Source organism: Heterodontus francisci, chromosome 38, assembly GCF_036365525.1.
Source record: "Heterodontus francisci isolate sHetFra1 chromosome 38, sHetFra1.hap1, whole genome shotgun sequence".
In the NCBI taxonomy this organism is placed as follows: domain Eukaryota; kingdom Metazoa; phylum Chordata; class Chondrichthyes; order Heterodontiformes; family Heterodontidae; genus Heterodontus; species Heterodontus francisci.
This window is the reverse complement of record NC_090408.1, coordinates 29,504,269-29,526,378: the sequence shown is the minus strand read 5'-3', so window position 1 is coordinate 29,526,378 and position 22,110 is coordinate 29,504,269. Positions and strand designations below refer to the sequence as shown.

At 42.0% G+C, this 22,110-nt stretch overlaps 1 protein-coding gene across 1 annotated transcript in view; it reads right to left on the bottom strand.

Annotated features, from left to right (window-relative positions):
* Positions 1 to 22,110, bottom strand: part of lysmd2 (LysM, putative peptidoglycan-binding, domain containing 2) — a 61,807-nt gene that overhangs the window by 25,652 nt on the left and 14,045 nt on the right. The window lies entirely within an intron of this gene.

Below are 22,110 nucleotides of genomic sequence, written 5' to 3'. Positions count from 1 at the left end.
GAGATGTTGTGAGGTCGTGAAAGATGCTATGTAAATGCAAGTTCTTTATTTCCCTTTGTATTGCACTTCTCTAATCTTTTTATCCAACATATTTTACTTTGTATAACAATTCACACATTTTTGACATTCATTTTCCTTAAAGAAACTAAGGTTAAGCAGTCTCAGTCGCTCAGTCAGCAAATGGTGTCAAGAAGCCATCCAGATCTACTAAGTCAATATTCAATTTCCCAGTCTCTGCTCAGTGTGTTGATCTTAAGTGCAGTGTCACACAACAGCCTCAACACCCCTCTCTGACAACTATCCAGCAACTCCTGCTAGAAAAAGTGCATGCAAGCACAAGGTCAGTCAGACTCAGCTATGATGCTCCCATGGTTGAACAGTCTGTTGGCATTCACTTTCTAGGCTCACCCATGAGGAATGGTCAACAAGCTGTTGGCCATTGGCTTCTGCCTGGGACACCATTCCCCAAGCATGAGTCAGTGCCTTCAGAACTGGAGAAAAGCTGTGTGTGGGGAAAAGAGAGATGGTTAATGGCTTTTTTATGGAATGAGGAAAAGCTGATAGTGCATTAAAAATGCAACATTGTAGGAAAACGTGAACAGAGAATTAATGTACTGACACACTAGAATGGCTCTTGTTCCTTAGGAACTAAATACTTTGTTACCTTGCAAAGATAAGTCACAAGACAAAAATTTGAAGAAAATATACATTGATGGCTTCGCCAGTGGCTCACTACTAAACCTATTAAAGTAGGAAGGTCCCAGTTTCAATTCTCGTTCTTCACAGGTCAGCCAAAGCAGAGGTGGAGCACATTACAATGGCCCTACGTCCCCAGGCTGCAAGGGGAAAGAGAAGGGGTATAAATGAAAAATTAACTTGCAATCCTGCCATTTGGCCCAAATGATCAATGCTGGTGTTGTAGTCTATGTGAGCCTCCTTCCATCCCTCTTCATGGGCGGCACAGTGGCTAGCACCGCAGCCTCACAGCTCCAGGGACCCGGGTTCAATTCTGGGTACTGTCTGTGTGGAGTTTGCAAGTTCTCCCTGTGTCTGCGTGGGTTTTCTCCAGGTGCTCCGGTTTCCTCCCACCGCCAAAGACTTGCAGGTGATAGGTAAATTGGCTGTTATAAATTGCCCCGAGTGTAGGTAGATGGTAGGGCATATGGGATTACTGTAGGGTTAGTATAAATGGGTGGTTGTTGGTCGGCACAGACTCGGTGGGCCGAAGGGCCTGTTTCAGTGCTGTATCTCTAAATAAATAAATAAATAAAAATCTAACCCCATCAGCATGTCTTTCCATTCTTTTCTCTTTCATTCGCTTATTTAGCTTCCCCTTAAATACGTCTGTTATCTGCCTCAAACAAGCACTGTCGTAGCATATCCACAATCTTACCACACTCTGAATAAAGAAGTTTCTCCTGAATTTCCTATCGGATTTATGATTGACTATCTTATATTTATGACCACTAGCTTTAGACGCCCACACAGCGGAGACATTTTTCTATGTCTATCCTATCGAAACCTTCTCAATCTTAAAGATCTATCAGGTCACGTCTCAGTCTTCTCTTTTTCAGAGAAAAGAGCTCCAGCCTGTTCAATCTTTCCTGACACAAGTCGGAAAAGTGAGAGTGCAACATCAGCTGAGAACAGGATTGGGCTCCAACTGTGATGTCCACCTTGAATATCCTGGAGACTCAGACCTAAATTTTAATAATTACAATAGTAAACAGTGGCGCAGTGGTTAGCACTGCAGCCTCACAGCTCCAGCGACCCGGGTTCAATTCTGGGTACTGCCTGTGTGGAGTTTGCAAGTTCTCCCTGTGTCTGCGTGGGTTTTCTCCGGGTGCTCCGGTTTCCTCCCACATGCCAAAGACTTGCAGGTTGGTCGGTAAATTGGCCATTATAAATTGCCCCTAGTATAGGGAGGTGGTAGGGAAATATAGAGACAGGTGGGGATGTGGTAGGAATATGGAATTAGTGTAGGATTAGTATAAATGGGTGGTTGATGGTCGGCACAGACTCGGTGGGCCGAAGGGCCTGTTTCAGTGCTGTATCTCTAAACTAAAACCAAACTAAACTTTCACAGAATGGGAATACAATACTTGACGTACACAGTTCTTAGAACACTGGATAAACATATATAGTTTACAGGACAGATGACATTGGGATTCTTTTCTGTGCCTTACATTAATTTGCTATCAGATTAGCATTTAAACTGAGCTCCTTTGCAAGGGGCACTGCTTTACTAAATGGTTTGGCAAATACTTTTTGCAATAATTCAACTGTAATGTTTTTTGAATCACTGCATGTCAAAAATGACACACACCTGTCTATTGTGCTCTCTTCTGCCACATCCCAGACACACAGAATGCCTTTTTAAAATAATTAAAGGTGGTCCACAGCCTCTCGTAACTATAGCTGATTGGTTTTGTGAAAAAAAATTATATTCAGTTGTAGAAGATAACATTATTATGCTTACCATCAGGATGTTCGGATTAAACAGTTTTGACACTATTCATCATTTGATTTGCACCCATCATTTCTACTCAAAAGAAAAAAAAGACCTGTGTCTATATAGCGTCTTTCATGACCACCAGACCTCTCAAGGTGCTTGACAGCCAATGATGTACTTTTTGAAGTGTAATCACTATCGTAATGGAGGAAACACAGCAGCCAGTACGTGCACAGCAAATTCACACAAACAGCAAAGTGATAATGACCAGTTGATGTGTTTTTGATGATATTGAGTGAGGGGTAAACATCAGCCAGGGTACCAGGGATAACGCCCCTTCTCTTCTTCGAAATAGTGTCATGAGATCTTTTACATCCACCCAAGCAAGCAGATGGGGCCTCGGTTTAACGTCTCATCCGAAAGATAGCACCTCTGACAGTGCAGTGCTCCCTCCGTACTGCACTGGGGTGTCAGCCTTGATTTATGTGCTCAAGTCCTGGAGTGGGACTTGAACTGAGAACCTTGTGACTCAGCCGAGAGTGCTACCAACAGAGCCACAGCTGAAGGGAGATTGCATTCAAGAAGCCATCGGCTCTAACTGTTTTCATTAGTTTGATTGTGTTTGAAAAAAACACAAGACTAAGCAAAAATGGAAACAGTTAATAAAATTGACAACTAAATTCTTTATGGAAATAGTGGTGGAATTTGAAAATAACTTCAGCATTGTTCATGACGGGTAGGGGAAAATCAAAGTTATTTATTTTTATATTCACTATATTCCAAAGAGATAAATTGAAAATATTGCTCAGAATTCAATTGTTTTCAGAAGCATTGTACAAGAGCTTTCTAAATCATCATATTGAAAAAGCGTTACACTATTAAAATGCTAAATTCAGAAACAATTCTCAGGCATAATTATAATCGATCTCCAGTATTCAGCAAAGGTGCAATAATCAAAATGGAACAGTGCCAGCTGTCAAACCATTTGTGCGTTGACAGTTTTCTTCATTCACTTTGGGTTTCTCAAAATTGAAAATTTAAAACTGGTGACCTTAACTGGACAGTCACAATGTGGATGGTTTTTAAATGTTTAAATCGAAACCATGATATTACAGAAATCGATGCTGTGGTGAACATTTCTAGGACAGAGTCAGATTCAGAACTTGGGAGGAATCAATGTAAATTCCTGGAAGACCTATAGTACAGTAGACTGCAAGCTGGAATCTACATCACTCCCAAGTCTGATCTGTGCTGCTGCACCAATACGGGTGGGAGCAGTTAATAGCAATGCTCCCATGAGATGTGTCTTACCTAACCAAGATTGTTCTTGCATCAAAGACCATTGTACAAATGGGGTGGATCCAGGCAAGAAGTCATCAAAACCAATAAGTATCAGCAGAGAGCTGTCAGCTGCCATTATACTCTTCCAGTCTTTGGAAGAACTGTCCAATGAGCAATTTTGCACACAGGAATTAATAACTGATTGCTTAAACCCACATCTCCTGTGACTCATCCAGCTCTCCTTCACCTCATTAAATTCATCGCTCTAAATAGCCTGCAGAAGATTTCAACTGTTAGCCAAGCAAAATCAAATGGATGGACTAACTTGCTCTGCTCAACAATATACCTTAATATATGGACTACCACCAAAACTATGTGAATTGTATTCCAGTTTCCTCCCAGATTGTTCTCAGCGTCGATGGTCCATTCTCAGATTTATCATCTCCCAACTTCCCTCGTTTTCTTGTCCTTTCTCCCATTAATGAGCTCCTCCACTAATTATCCAACAGTATCCCTCTTTTACCAATCACTCCAGGCCCTCAGGGCCAATTCTTTTGCCATGCAATATTCGAATCATTGCATCTTCATCTCCTATATGCACTTCAAGGACACACTGTGAATTTTGTTTCTTTCAATTCTTTAAGACATAAATTACTTCAGGTCTCTCCCACATCTCACCAATCGCTTAGCTTTAATGGCTGCACCTTCAATTGTGCTCCTCTCTGATGCTCTTAACCTTATTATCTCCCCCGACCTCAAATGGAACACCCACATCTCTTCTATTGCTAAAGCTGCCTGCAAGAGACACAGCTTTTCTTTTGTGCTAAACACTTGTTTTCCCCTTAACAACTGATAACTAAAAAAGTCAAGTTAACCTCAGACTTCAACACTGCATTTTATGAGCCCCTCACATGCTTGGACAGGTAACAAAGAAACACGTGTCATCTGACGGCAATTTTATTGACAATACTATAGCCAATGCCCCATGGGCAGCACAGTGGTTAGCACCACAGCCTCACAGCTCCAGGGACCCGGGTTCGATTCTGGGTACTGCCTGTGTGGAGTTTGCACGTTCTCCCTGTAACCGCGTGGGTTTTCGCTGGGTGCTCCGGTTTCCTCCCACAGCCAAAGACTTGCAGGTGATAGGTAAATTGGCCATTGTAAATTGCCCCTAGTGTAGGTAGGTGGTAGGGAATATGGGATTACTGTAGGGTTAGTATAAATGGGTGGTTGTTGGTCGGCACATACTCGGTGGGCCGAAGGGCCTGTTTCAGTGCTGTACCTTGAAATAAAAAAAAATTAACTTCCGTGTCTTGCTTTCCAGCATGAAAAATATGTCACCCTACACATTTCTTCTCCTAACGTGACTGTGCAAGTACAAATAGTAAGCTGCTGGCGTAGATGCAGAGGCTGCATTGGGACAGGTAGGTGTGGAAGGTCAGTCCCACGGAGATGCCATGGATAGGTTGGTGTGATCAATCACCTCAAAAGCCGCACAGAGGTTAAATGAGACAACATGCTATAGGATGGAAGCTGGCTCAAAGGGATTTAAAAAGGCAGCTTTGAGAGAGATTGGCATGGAGCTGGGGCACAGCAACATGTTTGAGAACTTCATCAAGGAAAAGGAGGTTAGAACAAAGAACAGTACAGCACAGGAACAGGCCATTCGGCCCTCCAAGCCTGCGCCGATCTTGATGCCTGCCTGAACTAAAACCTTCTGCACTTCCGGGGACCGTATCCCTCTATTCCCATCCTATTCATGTATTTGTCAAGATGCCTCTTAAACGTCGCTATCGTACCTGCTTCCACCATCTCCCCCGGCAGCAAGTTCCAGGCACTCACCACCCTCTGTGTAAAGAACTTGCCTCGCACATCCCCTCTAAACTTTGCCCCTCTCACCTTAAACCTATGTCCCCCAGTAACTGACTCTTCCACCCTGGGAAAAAGCTTCTGACTATCCATTCTGTCCATGCCGCTCATAACTTTGTAAACCTCTATCATGTCACCCCTCCACCTCCGTCGTTCCAGTGGAAACAATCCGTGTTTATCCAATCTCTCCTCATAGCTAATGCCCTCCAGACCAGGCAACATCCTAGTAAACCTCTTCTGTACCCTCTCCAAAGCCTCCACATCCTTCTGGTAGTGTGGCGACCAGAATTGCACACAATATTCTAAGTGTGGCCTGACTAAAGTTCTGTACAGCTGCAGCATGACTTGCCAATTTTTATACTCTATGCTCCGACCGATGAAGGCAAGCATGCCGTTTGCCTTCTTGACTACCTTATCCACCTGCGTTGCCACTTTCAGTGACCTGTGGACCTGTACACCCAGATCTCGCTGCCTGTCAATACTCCTAAGGGTTCTGCCATTTACAGTATACTTCCCACCTGCCAAAATGCATTACCTCACATTTGTCCGGATTAAACTCCATCTGCCATTTCTCCGCCCAAGTCTCCAACCGATCAATATCCTGCTGTATCCTCTGACAATCCTCACCACTATCCGCAACTCCACCAACCTTTGTGTCGTCCGCAAACTTACTAATCAGACCAGCTACATTTTCCTCCAAATCATTTATATATACTACAAAGAGCTAAGGTCCCAGCACTGATCCCTGCGGAACACCACTAGTCACATCCCTCATTTCAGAAAAGCACCCTTCCACTGTCACCCTCTGTCTTCCATGACAGAGCCAGTTCTGTATCCGTCTTCTATGGCAGAGCCAGTTCTGTATCCATCTTCTAAGACAGAGCCAGTTCTGTACCCAGAGATGAGATAATATTTGGAAAGGCCTCATGAGTCAGGGGTGGGATTTTTGAGAAGGGAGTAATGGTGATGGTTTGGAATGAGAGAGAGGTGATGTCTGAGAAAAGTGAGTCATGAATAATGTATGGGAAAAATACCACCATTTTGTGTTCACAAAGAACAATGACAAAAAACTTTGTGCATTTGCAGCTGTTTTTCTCATTTCTCAAACAAACTCTGAGCTACTGCAATTAAGTTAATGATATGTTTTGTTCGAATAAAGAAGCTCCAGGCCTAGAGAGCATGGCAATGGTAGATGAAGGTAGAGGGGAGGCCCACAAGAATGGAAAGACAGTGGGATTACTGGCCTGCTCCAAATTTAGAAATCAGCAGATTGAACAACATATCCTCAATTATATAGTAACACTAAACTACCTTCTCCGTTTGGATTTATATTTCCTCCTTCCCCAATTCTCTTTCCACCCTTCTTTTCCTAAAGACACCGACTCACACCTTTGTAAAAACAACCTATATTCGTATAGCAACCCGAACGTGTAGAACATTTTACAGAAGCCTAATCCACGAAAAACAGATGCCGAGCCAAAAGCAGGAGGAGAGGCAAAGAGGTTTAGAGGGAATTCCAGAGTGTTGAGCCTGGATGGCTGAAGGTACAGCAACCAATGGTGGGACAAAGGCAGTGAGGGCTACACAACAGCCCAAAGTTGGAGGAAGGAGAGACTTTAGAAGATTGTAAGTCTGTAAAAGGTTACAGACATAAGGAGGCATGAGGCCATGAAGGGATTTAAACACAAAGATAAAAATTGTAAATTTGAGGCGATGGTGGACCAGGAGCCAATGTAGGCCAACAAGCAATGGTGTGATGGATGGGTGGGACTTGGAAAGGGGCAAGATACAAACAGCAGAGCAGAAGAGAAGCCACAATACATTAAGTAGCAACAATTATTACACACTGAGTTCTTTTACATCATATCAGTAAGGAAGCAAAGCACTGCTCACAAAAATAACTTTGTGAATTTTAAACTCGTCACACACAACACAATGCATCAGTTGTAATCATTCGACCAGATTCATAATCCAAAAAATTGTCTTGTGACAGTAATGCTATAATATTTCCAAGAGAATTGAACAAGAAACTAGATCACCATTCATGGTCTGTATCTTAACCTAACTACATGAAGTGCCTCAATGTTATTTAACCAATAATTAGATTTATAGGACTCAACTTCCACAAGCATTGTAAACTAAATCATGACTTGGGCGTATTTTTACACACAAACCACTTCTGCTCCTACGTCTGCCATTTCTTAAAGAGGATAGACGTCATGGAAACAACCAAAAATTCAAAACTTTATGCAAAGAATATGGGGAAGATTTTTCTGTTCCTGAGCATGGAGCTGTTGGATCGCCCGTGTGCAGAAAATATAGGCAAATCAGACAGGGAGGAGAAGCCATTGATGGAGATGCTTGGCTGGCATTCAATAGGTAAGACTGGAACTATGCAAGAGTAGTCCCACTGAGATCGACAACGAGGAGAGGCATTAGATGAGGAAGGTGTAGTTGACCATGTTAAAGGTTGCAGAGAGGTCAAGGAGCAAAAGTGTCACAGTGACAGAGGATGCCATTAGTGACTTTGATTTGGGTTGTTACAATTCTGTGGCAGGGCCAGAAACTCCACTGGAGAGATCCAAGCATGGAATTATGGTAAAGAGGGGCACAGATTTGGAGACGATAATACATTCAATAACTTTGGAGAGGAAAAGGAGGTTTCAATTTTTCGACAATTAATTTAAACAGATGGAAAATCAGATGAGTTTGCTTACAGGCGTGTCTCTTCCCAACTTGATTTATCCTGTATTCACTTCACCCAAGTGACCAACTAGCACCCAGAGCAAGGACAGGGATATCTGCTCCTACGTCTATCATTTCTTAAACAGGATAGACATCATGGGAACAACCACTTTCCCATGTAAATGTGACCATTCTGGTTAGGCTTTGTACTTTTAATAAACACAAGTATGAATAGTTAATCTAATAATTTATTTTTAATTTGATGACAAGGTGACGACCATTAAGGGAATAGGGGTTCAAAGCTGCCTTTCAAGGGACTAAAGTCATGTTGGCAAACAGCTGTCTCTACCACATTGTTTGGCCCCTGAAAATCAGCAGGAAAGCTTCACACTTATTTCTCGATTATAGGTACAATGACTATGGTGGTCATCAAATGAAATGGCGGCAACGTGGCCCTGCTCTTAAGATTTAAGAAAATCATTTGATATCTTGCTTGTATGCAAGTCAATACTGTATTGCTGAAGCTGAATATAGGGGTAGTAATCTTAACTGACAAAGAAGCAATCCATTGAATACCCCTAAGAATTAAGCTAAAGAACGCAACAAAATTCTGAAAAGTGTAAATACGTTCCATTCAATTCACAACGAATTTTGCTAACTGAAGATAATGAAAAGTCAGCAGAGCCTGATAAGTACTGGAGAGACAGGAAAAGGCAGTGGTGCTACTGACACCAAAAATAGGTTGAAAAGAAATAAAATTACTGGTGAAATCTGAACAGGTAAAGTGTTTATCCAGTCATTCCTACATTAGCTCATTTTCCTTGAGCAACTATGTCTCTGCTTGCAGGAAGTTTAAAAACAAAGTATTGGGTTGTATCAGCAGCCAGTTACAGTACAAATCGAGAGGTTATATTGTTGTTATATAAAGCGTTGGTCCAATCTCCATCTGTAGCACTCTGTGCAGTTCTTGTTACCCAATCATAGGAAGGACATTTCTGCCCTTGAGATGGCAGAGATACAAGCTTCCAACTCTCAGGGTTGTGAGGAAAGATGAAAGAATTTAGCCTTGTTCTCTTTTAGGAAAATGAGAAACTTCAAGGCAACTCAACTGAGCTTTTCAAGATTATGAAGCGAATTTGCAAGGATGATGCAGACAAATTGCTCATTACCAAGAAAATTACAAGTAAAATCAAGCACAGCTTTGAAACAAAAGGGTAATGGACTTGTAGAATAGGTTTCCAAGAAAGGCTATTGAAGAAATTATGAATAGGATCAACCGGGAAATAGATATGTTTCCAGAGAGTGTGTGAATAAGTGGGGTTGAGATCAAATCAAAAAGGGCAGACTTCCTGACCTTTGTTCCTAAAGATTCTTATGGAACCTCTATGCCAGGGGTTCTCAGCCAGAGGTCCACAAGGTGGTGTTAGGGGTCCACCAAATCAGTATCTTTCAAAAATAAAATCTTTTTTTAAATCCCATTCTGTGTATGAGCAAGAGCAAGAATAATCACTACCAATGTCAGTGGTGGCCCCATTTATTACTAAGAATGAGAGCTTCAAATAGGCCTTTTTTTTTATTATTTCAGGAAATTGATAGGCAGGGTATACTGGAAAGGGTGGCTATGCTTAGATTGGATAAGTTGCCTGGCCCCGATGACTTGCATCCCAGATCGGGAAGTGGGGGTAAAGATAACGGAAGGGCTTGCCACAACCTTCCAAACTTCCCTACATATGGCGGAGGTGCCAGAGGATTGGAAAGTGGCAAATGTGACACCCTTGTTGAAGAAAGGGTGTGAGGACACTCATGCTAAATACAGAATGGTCAGTTTAATATCTGTGGTGGGTAAGGGTTTAGAAACAATCATGGAAAATATCAATAGGCCCTTGGAGAGATTTGAGTTAATTAAGAACAGCCAGCATGGATTTGTAAAAGGCAGATTGTGTTTGACGAATCTAATTTAATTTTAATGAAGTAACAGAGAAGGTTGATAAAGGGAATGCAGTGGATGTTGTCTATCTAGATGTTAAGAAAGCGTTTGACAAAGTACCACATAAAAGGTTGATAACAAAATTGAAACTCATGGAATAGGAGGGTCAGTGTCAGCTTGGATAAAAATCGGCTTAAGGGCAGAAAACAGCAAGACATGGTAAATGGTTGTTTTTTTAGACTGGAGGATGATAGAAAGTTGTTTCCAAGGGTCAGTGTAAGGACCACTGTTTAGAATACAGAGCAAAATTTCAAAATTTGGGGATTATACAAACTTAGAGATGTGGCATCAGTGAGGACGTGATTCTGTGATACCAATCGACTATAACAGGACATACACAGGCTCACAGAATAGGCAGACAAGTGGCAGATGGAATTTAATAGAGAAATGTGAGGTGATGTTTTGGCAGAAGTGATAGGAAGAGGCAATACAGACTTAATGACACAGTTCTAAAGAGCATGCAGGGAGAGAGGGTCCCGAGGGTTCATGTGCATAGATCTTTGAAGGTGGTAGGGACATCTCGAGAGAGTAGTCAGCAAAGCATTTGGGATCTTGGACTTCATAAATAAAATGATGCGACAACAAAAGCAAGGAAGTTTATAAAACTCTGGTTAGGCCACAACTAGAGTATTGCGTCCAGTTCTGGTCATCACACTTCAGGAAAGATGTGAGGGTCCTTGAGACAGTGCAGAGGAGATTTACCAGAATGGTTCCAGGGATGAAGGATTTTAGCTACAAGATTAGGTTGGAGAAGCTGGGGTTGTGCCCCTTGGGGCAAAGGAGGTTGAGGGGAGATCTGATAGAGGTAATAACAATAAGGGAGACAAAGAAAAGTTGTTTCCATTAGCTGATGGTACAAGGACCAGGGGTCACAGATTTAAGGTTTTGGGCAAGAGATGCAGGGGGTGTGTGGAAGAACTTTTTTTACGCAGCGAGTGGCAATGACCTGAAACGGTCCGCATACAAGGGTGGTGAAAGCGGAGACGACCAACGATTTCAAAAGGAAACTGGATAGGAACTTGAGGGAAATAAACCCGCAGGGCTACAGGTATAGAGTGGGGGAATGGGACTGAGTGGATTGTTCTGCAGAAAGTTAGCATGGAATCGATGGGCCAAATGGCCTCCTTCTGTGCAGCAATGACTATGAAGTAAAGTATCAGGTTGCATCAGCAGCCAGCTACACAGAAATCAAGAGAAGTTATATTGTTGCTATATAAAGCTTGGTCCAACCTTCATCTGCAGCACCCTGTGCAGTTCTTGTTAGATAATCATAGGAAGGACAGAGGCCCTATGGCACAGAGGCAAGCTTCCAACTCTCAGGGTTACGAGGAAAAATCACAGAAGTTAGCCTTGTTCTCTTTTAAGAAAACGAGAAACTTCAGGGCGACTCAACTGAGGTCTTCAAGACTATGAAATGAATTTGCAAAGATGATCCAGACAAATTGCTCATTACCAAGGAAATTACAAGTAAAATCATGCAGAGCTTTAAAAAGCCAGGGTTAATGGGCTTGTAGAGTAGGTTAGCAGGAAAGGCCATTAAAGAAATTATAAACAGGATCAAGTGGCAACTAGATGTGTCCCCAGAGAAGTGATGTGATAAGTGGTTGAGATCAATCAAAAAGGGCAGGCTTCTTGACCTTTGTTCCTCAAGGTTCTTATGGAACCTCTATGGCCAGGTGTTCTCAATTGGGGGTCCACAAAATCAGCATCTTTCAAGAATAAAATCTTTTTTAAAATACCATTGTGAGCACAAAAATAAGAAAAAGATCGATCACTGCCAATGTCAGTGGTATCTTGTTTATTTTTTTTTAGAGATACAGCACTGAAACAGGCCCTTCGGCCCACCAAGTCTGTGCCGAACATCAACCACCCATTTATACTAATCCTACACTAATCCCATATTCCTACCAAACATCCCCACCTGTCCCTATATTTCCCTACCACCTACCTATACTAGTGACAATTTATAATGGCCAATTTACCTATCAACCTGCAAGTCTTTTGGCTTGTGGGAGGAAACCGGAGCACCCGGAGAAAACCCACGCAGACACAGGGAGAACTTGGAAACTCCACACAGGCAGTACCCGGAATCGAACCCGGGTCCCTGGAGCTGTGAGGCTGCGGTGCTAACCACTGCGCCACTGTGCCGCCCTAAATTTGCTAAGAATGAGACCTTGAAATAGGCCATTTTTAAAAACCCACCTTCAAACTGAGAGTTTAACTCAGTGCACCGGTGAGTGGTGGGAGTATGTGGTGATTCCACCAGCAATTTTGGAGGACCCTCCCCCAGATCCTTTAGTGACATTTGGCAGTGGGTTCTTTTCCAGTGCATTCTCCTGCCCACCATGTTTAAATCAGGATTTAACGTCCATTTTGTGGGGTAATGGCTGAGAATTAACTAAAGAGGTTCAACAAATGTTTGGTTAACTTCACCTTTCGCTCTTTATGTGGCTGACCACTCCTTGAATATGGCAGCTGCTTTACAGATCGAGCACGGCATGGGCAGCTCATCAAGCTGCCCGCTGCCACTGGGACCTCTCAGTCCCGGGTCCATGTCTCAGGGTATCACCCATGCAAGGTGCAGACAGTCGTGAAAGTTGACCTTTTTTATATTTGGAAGTCAGCCAGGAGCTCAGTTGCATATCATATATGGTGACTGATCTGATTTTTTGTTGCGAGATCTTGCTGTGTGCAAATTTGCTGGGTTTTACATGTCAGCAGCCACTCTGATATAGTTGTGTAGTGTTACAAGGGGTCCATGGAACAATTGTAACAAGGGGGCAGGGGCGGCCTCAGGAGCAAAAAGGTTGAGAACTCCGACTCTATGTAACATTAGGTTTAATTAAAATCAGATGCTGAACCAACAAACTATGGACATTATTCGTGCAAGAACCTGATCAGCCTATTCAATCATGGAAGATCAGACAGAATTGATTTTTCACTATTTAACATGCACACACTAATTTTTCTGGCAAGGGATAATTGGACAATGACCAGGAATGTGAACATCCGACACTCTATTCTTTTCTCTGCAACTCAAACATAGCGAGAAAGGGGAGCCCGACAGGAGCAGAGGTTTAAAAAGTGCAGCAAAAGCCTGGAGGAGGGTGGGAGCGGCCCGAGTGGAGCGGAGCAGGGCGGGAGCGGAGAGAGGGAGTGGATGTGGAAAGGATGTTTCCCCTTGTGGGAGAATCTAGAACTAGGGGTGACTGTTTAAAAATAAAGGGTCACCCACTTAAAGGAGAATTTTTTTTCTCTCAGAGGGTCGTGAGTCTTTGGAATTCTCTTCCTCAATAGGCAGTGGAAGCAGAGTCTCTGAATATTTTTAAGGCAGAGTTAGACATATTCTTGATAAGCAAGGGGGTGGAAGGTTATCGGGGGTAGGTGGAAATGTGGAGTAATCAGTTCAGCCAGGAACTTGCTGAATGGCGGAGCAGGCTCGAAGGGCTGAGTGGCCTACTCCTGCTCCTAATTCATACGTTCGTAAAATCCTGAATCCAACCAAAACACTCCCAAAGCCACCCAGGCTGAGCCTGCCCAAATCTGTGCAGAGCAGGGATCAAAACTGGAGCTGTTCCTGATCTACATGGCTCAATGTTTCTTGACATAATGCATCAACCCACTGAACTATGAAGGAAAAGGGCTAAATTAAACAGTTGTCTAACTTAGATCCTGAATGTCATAACTTCCAGTTCAGAAAATTTATATTTCTGGTTTCTTTAATGGGCACTGAAATAACTATTTATGTAATTGGATCAGTAATAAGAGCTTACATATTTCTTTTGCTGAATCATAATACTTGAAATACTATGGTACAGTTGGTCTAATGCCATTCAACAAGTCCAAGCAAACACTGAAAGGTTCTACTTTCATAATTGCTTCAATTGTGTGATCTTTGCGTACACAATAGGCTGTGTAATCAAACAAACCACCAAACAATGACAATCTTGCATTTCCTATGCAGGTACTTTCACGTTCTCAATTGTATGCTACAAATGGGTCTTCCCAGCAGTCTGTTTTAAGCGAGTTCCAGAAATGTTACATTCAATTAGTTATCAGCCATGAAGAATCTGTGTTTCAGGAACCAGGGACTAGTTGAGCACTCCAGCATTGTAAAAGCTTCAAGTAAGGGCAAAATGGTGGCCTCTTCATATCCCAGATACCAGGTCTAAATAACTAGCCTATTTTTTCAAGTTAATCTACGTGAAATGCTGAGGACCACAGACACTATAGACATTATGATAGAAGACAAAGTCAATCACGATATAGAATTTAGACTTTTTAAAATTTAATTTAAAAATATGGGCAAGGCATTTATTGTCCATTCCCAGCTGTGCAGAGAAAATGTGGGATGCTTCTCTTTATATTGCTGTCGTCCTTTTGGTGATGGTGCTACCACAATAGTTTTATAAAGGGAATTCCAGGATAGTGCCTAGTTACAATGGAGGAACAATGATACATGGCCAAGTGAGGGTGATGGTTGACTTGGAGGGGGAGTTTGCAGGTGATGGTTTCCACAATGATGGAAAATTAGCATTTTAAAGCCTATTTAAATTACAGGTGGTAAACAGAGAGGGAAGGGTTTCCAGTTTTGAGTTACAGGGCAAGAGGAGTTGGAGTGAAATGAGTGCAATAAGCTTTGATTTCACAATACAGGATAATATTCCCAAGTACTCCAACGCATCAAATTAAAAATTCTCATCCTCACATTTAAAGCACTTCACGGCCTCATATCCTCACCCCATCGCTGTAACCTTCATCAGACCTACAAACCCTCACCACAGAACTCTGCTCCCTCTGAGTCTGACGTAACCCTGGGCCCAACACCCCACCCCTCCTCATTCCACTATTACTGGTTGTGCCTTAAGCTGTCTAGGCCCTAATGTTCTGGAACTCTCTTCCTAAATCACTTCACCTCAAGACCCTCCTCTTTGTGTAAGCCTTGGCTTGTCCCTCCTAATAGTTTGGTTCAAAGTTCATTTTTGTCAGATTACACTTCAGTGTAAAAAAATGTCCAATTATCATCATCAGGAGTAAACTATAACAGCAACACCAGGGCACATCCACTTGTGAAATAGAAAGTAAACTGAATGATTGAGGCCATTTCAAGGCTAAACCACCATTAAACAAATATGGCGATACCTCTGCAATGATGCCCAAGTACAAATGGCAGCACTGATGAAAAACAGAGTTCATCAATTCACTTTTAGAGCTAGCTATTTGTTGATTATTCTCAATGGTCCATGGGGGGGGGGGGGGGGGGGGCTGGGGGGGGAGGGGACAGGCTTCATGTTGTTTCAAAGTATGCTACTTATCCGAAGAAGGGTCACTGACCCGAAACGTTAACTCTGCTTCTCTTTCCACAGATGCTGCCAGACCTGCTGAGTGAATCCAGCATTTCTTGTTTTTGCTACTTATCTCAGTTGCCTTCATTGGTGAAGAGGAGCATCATAGAAAACAATGGTGTCAGCATTGTCAACAACAGCCAGACTGCATCAGTCTGAAAGCAAATTATCTGGACTGCCTCATTCCCAAGAACTCTAAGGGATCAGTGAAGTAGTTCCATTGTGACAGAGATGAGTGACTATGATAAAAAAAAATTGAGAACTTCTTCCAATTAGCTTCTACAGTTTTTTAAATTAATTTTGAAACAAGTTTTAACAATTTGTGCCATCAGTATCAAAAACAACTCTTCCTCATTTCGAAAAACACATGCCAGTTACATATTAAACGTTTCACTCTTAAATTCCCAATTTAATACAAGTTGCTATATACTTTAAGTCAAAAAATCAGTGATTTTTCTTTAAGTTTCAACAAGTATGAAAATGCAATGATTCAAAAACTGCGCCAATATATCCTAACTGCAATGAAAGGAGCATAACTTAATATGTCAGTTTACAAAACCTGGTCACCATTTTGCAGTTGCTGGTGAGACTACATCTCCATTTAGAAGTTAATCAGAATATTTACCATATAAATCCTGCATAGTTATCCTGTCACTGGTGTTACATTGGAGCAATGTCAGCACCACAGCAGTGAAAACCACTGGACTGGAGATGTCATGTCTCCAAGAAACACAAAATGCCATGACATCATTGCACTGCCATCTGTCCTGTTCTTTTGCAAAGTGTGATTTTATCAATCTGCTGCAGATGAATATGTAGCAGACTTCACTGTGGATGGCAGGGATTTTAGATATTTGTTTAAACAAAATTAACAATATCGTCTTTAGACGAGTTACACTACATAGCTAGTGTCCACATCAATTTTAGTTTTGTATTAAAGCAAACTGTATGATGGCACTAGTAAGTGGAAGAGGTCAGCTCAAAGTATAACGCAGCTCATGTAAAGCAAAGGGTCAAAAAACAAACTTTCCCAACTTGCCATTCAGCTCTTTGCCAATGTTGAACTTTTCTTCTTTGGCCTCCTTGTCTCAGGAGACAATGGGTAAGCGCCTGGAGGTGGTCAGTGGTTTGTGGAGCAGCGCCTGGAGTGGCTATAAAGGCCAATACTAGAATGACAGACTCTTCCACAGGTGCTGCAGAAAAAAATGGTCGTCAGGATTGTTACACAGTTGGCTCTCCCCTTGTGCTTCTGTCTTTTTTCCTGTCAACTGCTAAGTCTCTTTGACTTGCAACACTTTAGCCCTGCCTTTATGGTTGCCCGGCAGCTCTGGCGATCGCTGACATCTGACTCCCACGACTTGTGATCAATGTTACAGGACTTCATGTCGCGTTTGCAGACGTCTTTAAAGTGGAGACATGGACGGCCGGTAGGTCTGATACTAATGGCGAGCTTGCAGTACAATGTGTCCTTGGGGATCCTCCCATCTTCCATGCGGCTCACATGGTCAAGCCATCTCAAGCGCCGCTGACTCAGTAGTGTGTATAAGCTGGGGATGTTGGCCGCCTCGAGGACTACTGTGCTGGAGATGCGGTCCTGCCACCTGATGCCAAGGATTCTCCGGAGGCAGCAAAGATGGAATGAATTGAGACGTCGCTCTTGGCTGTCTTACGTTGTCCAGGCCTCACTGCCATAGAGCAAGGTACTGAGGACACAGGCTTGATACACTCGGACTTTTGTGTTCCGTGTCAGTGTGTCAGTTTTCCCACACTCTCTTGGCCAGTCTGGACATAGCAGTGGAAGCCTTTCCCATGCGCTTGTTGATTTCTGCATCGAGAAACATGTTACTGGTCATAGTGGAGCCTAGATAGGTGAACTCTTGAACCACTTCCAAAGCGTGGTCGCCGATATTGATGGATGGAGCATTTCTGACGTCCTGTCCAATGATGTTTGTTTTCTTGAGGCTGATGGTTAGGCCAAACCAGTCTTTTAACATCTATGAATCCTTGCCAAGATGGTGATATGCTGCCAGCAGTATAGCTTAGCAACTGCCATCATAGCTGGTACCAAGCTGAAAATGGTACCTGCACAATCAGAAGGACCATTTTAAAATAATTATGGGGGATTGAATAAAACAGGAGGGGAACAGCAGCAACACTAAGATAAAAGGCAAAAATACTTTGAGAGGAATACTACTAAAGTTTCTAAGACTAGTAAAACGTGACTAGTGAAAACAAGAAGATTCTTTTTTTCACGTGAATCAAAATGCCAGCTCACAGTGTTTGCATAATCTGAGCATCCAAAAGGGAGCTCGATGTCTTCCACAGATTGGCCAACATAACTGTATGAAGAACACAGGCAGGTCACAAAGAGATGAGTCACTTTGCCACTGCTGTCTTCTGGACCTTGATCATAGAACCAATCGCCCATTGTGCCTGTGCCAGTTCTTTGAAAGACCTTCCCAGTAGTCCCATTCTCCGACTCTTCCCCATGGCTCTCCAAATTTTTCCTTTTCAAGTATTTATCAAATTCCCTTTGAAAGTTACTGGTGAATCTGCACCCACCACCCTTTCAGGCAGTGCATTCCACATCATAACAACTCTGTGTAAAACTCCCATCTCCTCTCTGGTTCTTTGATTATCTTCAGAGGTCATAGAGGAATTTCTCAGTTAGTCCAAGGTTATCTTGTGTTTTTTGCTTCTCACAGGAGATTGCGTGGTTGGTGGGTGGAGGGAAACTGGATGCTGCACAGAAATTACACTATGGCAGTATAGGACAGGCACACTGGACCAGCTTGTTGTTCCAGGTTTTTTTCCCATAAGCTCAGGGAAACCTTCATATAGTTATTTCCATTGTATCGCATAGCATTTACAGCACAGAAACAGGCCATTCGGCCCAACAGTTCCATGCCAGTGTTTATAATCCACATTAGCCTCCTCCCAGCCTTCTTCATCTAACCCCATCAACATATCCTTCTATTCCTTCCTGTTTATCTTGCTTCCCCTTAAATGCATCTATGCTATTCGCCTCAACCTCTACTTGCGGTAATGAATTCCACATGCTAGCCACTCACTGGATAAGAAGTTGCTCCTGAATTCCCTATTAGGTTTATTAGTGACCTTCTTACATTTATGGCTCCTATGCTACACTAAAGCTATGTAAAAAACTGTACAAGTAGTACAGTTCTTTCCAATTATTGGAGGAAAGAGAATTTTATAAGACCAGCAAACCCATGACACATCACACGAGCAGCAAGCTCCTGAAGAACTGTCTCTTCGCAGATGCTGCCTGACCTGCTGAGTCTTTTCAGCGTTTTCTGTTTTATTACCTGAATGACAAACTCCTGATTTTAGTTAAATCAACATAATTACAGTAGCTACAATACTCAGGATGGTTGGTTCAGCCTTCAACAGCAGGCCACACACGACCTTTTTATACAGGAGATTGAGTTGACAGCTACACGCGCTCAAGAATTCATCTTTTATTGGCTGATCCAGTAATTTACTGATTACGTTCTTCAGTTCCACAGGTTGTATTAATTTGGTATTATTGCCAGAGTAATGTTAATTTTATAGAATACAAGGACTGAGAAAGATCAGCAATCTCATTCCCCAAAAGATCTACATTTTACTGACAGTAAGTGTGAAACAGTGCCCAGCAGATTTGAGTAATGATAGGTATGATGCACTGTGTTACTTTGGCACATTGCTGGGGCTGAGTGTGTCCTAGTGTCACACCAGTTGGAGAGTGCCTTTTATTGGGTAACTAACTCACAACATTTGCTAATTTAATTGAGGAGCAAGAAATCACAGGAAGGGAAGCAGCTTCTTTGTAAAATGCCATCCACTATAAGTTGGCTTGTTGACAGGTCCTAATAGTATTGTTATACAGTCCGCTCCTGATCATTTAAAGCCATCTCTTCTGCTAAAAAAAATTATCCAATAATATTGAAAAGAATTTAGTGCCTAGTGACTTAGAATTAAGTGAAATGGTCTGTAGCTACTTCATGATTATATCGACTAAGTTACTTTCTGGTAATCCATGCATTATCATCTAAATCTGTTGCGATTACGTTCCCTCAAGAAGCCTCTGTCTGCATGCCATCATGCAGCAAAAGCACAAAGCTCATTGGTCAATGTTAACGAAGAAAAGGCAAAACCCCAAATATTGACAAACTCCATTTTTAAAACAATAATTACATCTGTGGGTCTAGGTGGCATTTATAATAGCTGAACCCAGAGATCAGTTGCCCCTCATTATTCATAACACACTTGCCCCTGATAATCAGTTGCATTCTATCTCTAAATAGGCCTGCAAAAACAAGACATCAATTGATAATCCTGTGTAAAATGCTAGCATGAATCAAGTACAGGGAGCCCACGCACAAAGCTAGCACAAACAACAATCCAAACACAAAATAAAACTCCACTTAAAGTTTAAACCTTTCAAATTATTTATGGCAAGGGTTGATTTAAGGTAGTAATTTAGTCTATGATAGCTATAAGCCACTTGAACTCTTAAGTCAGGGTTTATAGGCACTGGGTTAATCATTAGCAACACAAAATAGGTATTTAAATAATCCATATTTAGTTACTAAATGCAGCCAAAAGTCATGGTTTATTTTGTACAATGGAAATTTTTAACAGTTAAGCAATCTAAATTGCTTTGACACAAGGTAGAGGGCATATGGCCAAAGGCAGTGTTTTACCATGAAACAACTATTACACATTTAACTAAAAGTGGATTAAGAGCTGGAAGGCGTGGCTCAGAGGGAACTAATGGAATTCAAAACATTGAGGTTTTATAAAAGGAGTTCTACACCACATAGGTAACCAACCACAATACTGTTAACATTTATTAACTGTTAACAAGTAGAAGAAATTTCAATGATAACAATTTAACAATTTTCCAGAATTGCCTTTACCTCAAATATTTATGACAATTTGAACTGCTAGCATGTTAGGACAGTATTTTACAAAATTCAATCAGACAATACAGAAACTGAAACTCTCCCACTGCACATTGATTCACAAGGATGATACTAGACTGAGAGGATGCTCTTTTCAGGAAAGGCTAAGACTCTTCTCCAGAAAAAAAGCTGAGAGGTGACCTAATTAAGATCTTTAAGATTATCAAAGGGTTTGATGGGGTGATCATAGAGAAAATGTTTCCACTTGTGGGGAAATGAAAACTAGAGGTTATAACTATAAATTAGTGACTAACAAATCCAATAGGGAATTCAGGAGAAACTTCTTTACCCTAGAATGGTAAGAATGTGGAACTTATTACAACATGGAGTAGTTGAGGCAAATACCATTTAAGGAGATGCTAGATAAACACGAGGGAGAAAGGAAGGGAAGAGTACTCCGATAAGAGTTCGACAAGGAGGGTGGGAGGAGGCTCATGTGCATCATAAACACTAGCACATCTGAACCTCAGTCAAGAACTGGATTGGGCTCAGTTGTGACACTCACTTTCTAGGCTAATATATGTTGCATGGCCTCTTGTATGATACCAGAAGGCAGACAGCGCCCAGGCAACCATGCTCCAGTCACAATTGTCACTGATTGGGTAGAAAGGCAGTAAGGCATTAAAGGCAGCCAGGGAGCATGGTGTGTTTTAATCTGTTGCTGTGTCCAACCCAAGGCTTCAACATGTTGCAAGGAAAATTTCCTTGGTTTGTTCTGATCACAAAGTCATAAATGCATGCATGAGTACATGTACATCCATTATCAATCTGTGACAAGTGAGCCAATACTTCGAGTCCAGACTTCTGCTGTTGAGGTTATAGGAATTCAACAATGAGCAGTTTACCAAACACTGCTGTTAACTCTGCTAATGTTTCGAATCTTGAGTCTCTCAATAACGACCATCGTGTATGAATTGTTCTTTGACCACTCAGAACTCACGTCAGCTAATTACAGATAATATTTATGGTTTTGAACAGCAGTGACACCAAGGCCACATTCTATCTTGGAGTTTAAATCAATGAATGCTGGACAACCATTGAACCAGAATTCACTTGAGCAGATGACTTGACTGCCTCAAAAATTCACAGTTCTTCCTTCAAAGAATCATTTTGTTTTGGCTAATGGTCTGGGTCCTGAGTTCAATTCAGCACCTTTCGTTCAACAATCAACCAGCAACCCAAAGGCTTTTATTGCCAATAATCAATTTGTCAGGAGAAATAGTTGTTTATCTTATCCTTCACAAGATGCATTTTTATTCTTTAAATGTACCACTGGTGCTTGTGTTAAGAAACCAGCACCACAGCTGAGTGAAAAACACAGCACAAGAATCCTCAATGCAGCTGCCTCAGAATGTCATCTCGGCTTGGATCTACTGTAACTGTACACTATTTCAAATGTACTAAGTGGCACCAGGTTCAGGACCGATTTCTAATCTACCCTGTGTTAGCTTATCTCAGGTGGGGATGAGGTGCTTCAACTGACATCAATAAACAATTCCTCAGTAGAGGGTAGGAAGTTGAGAA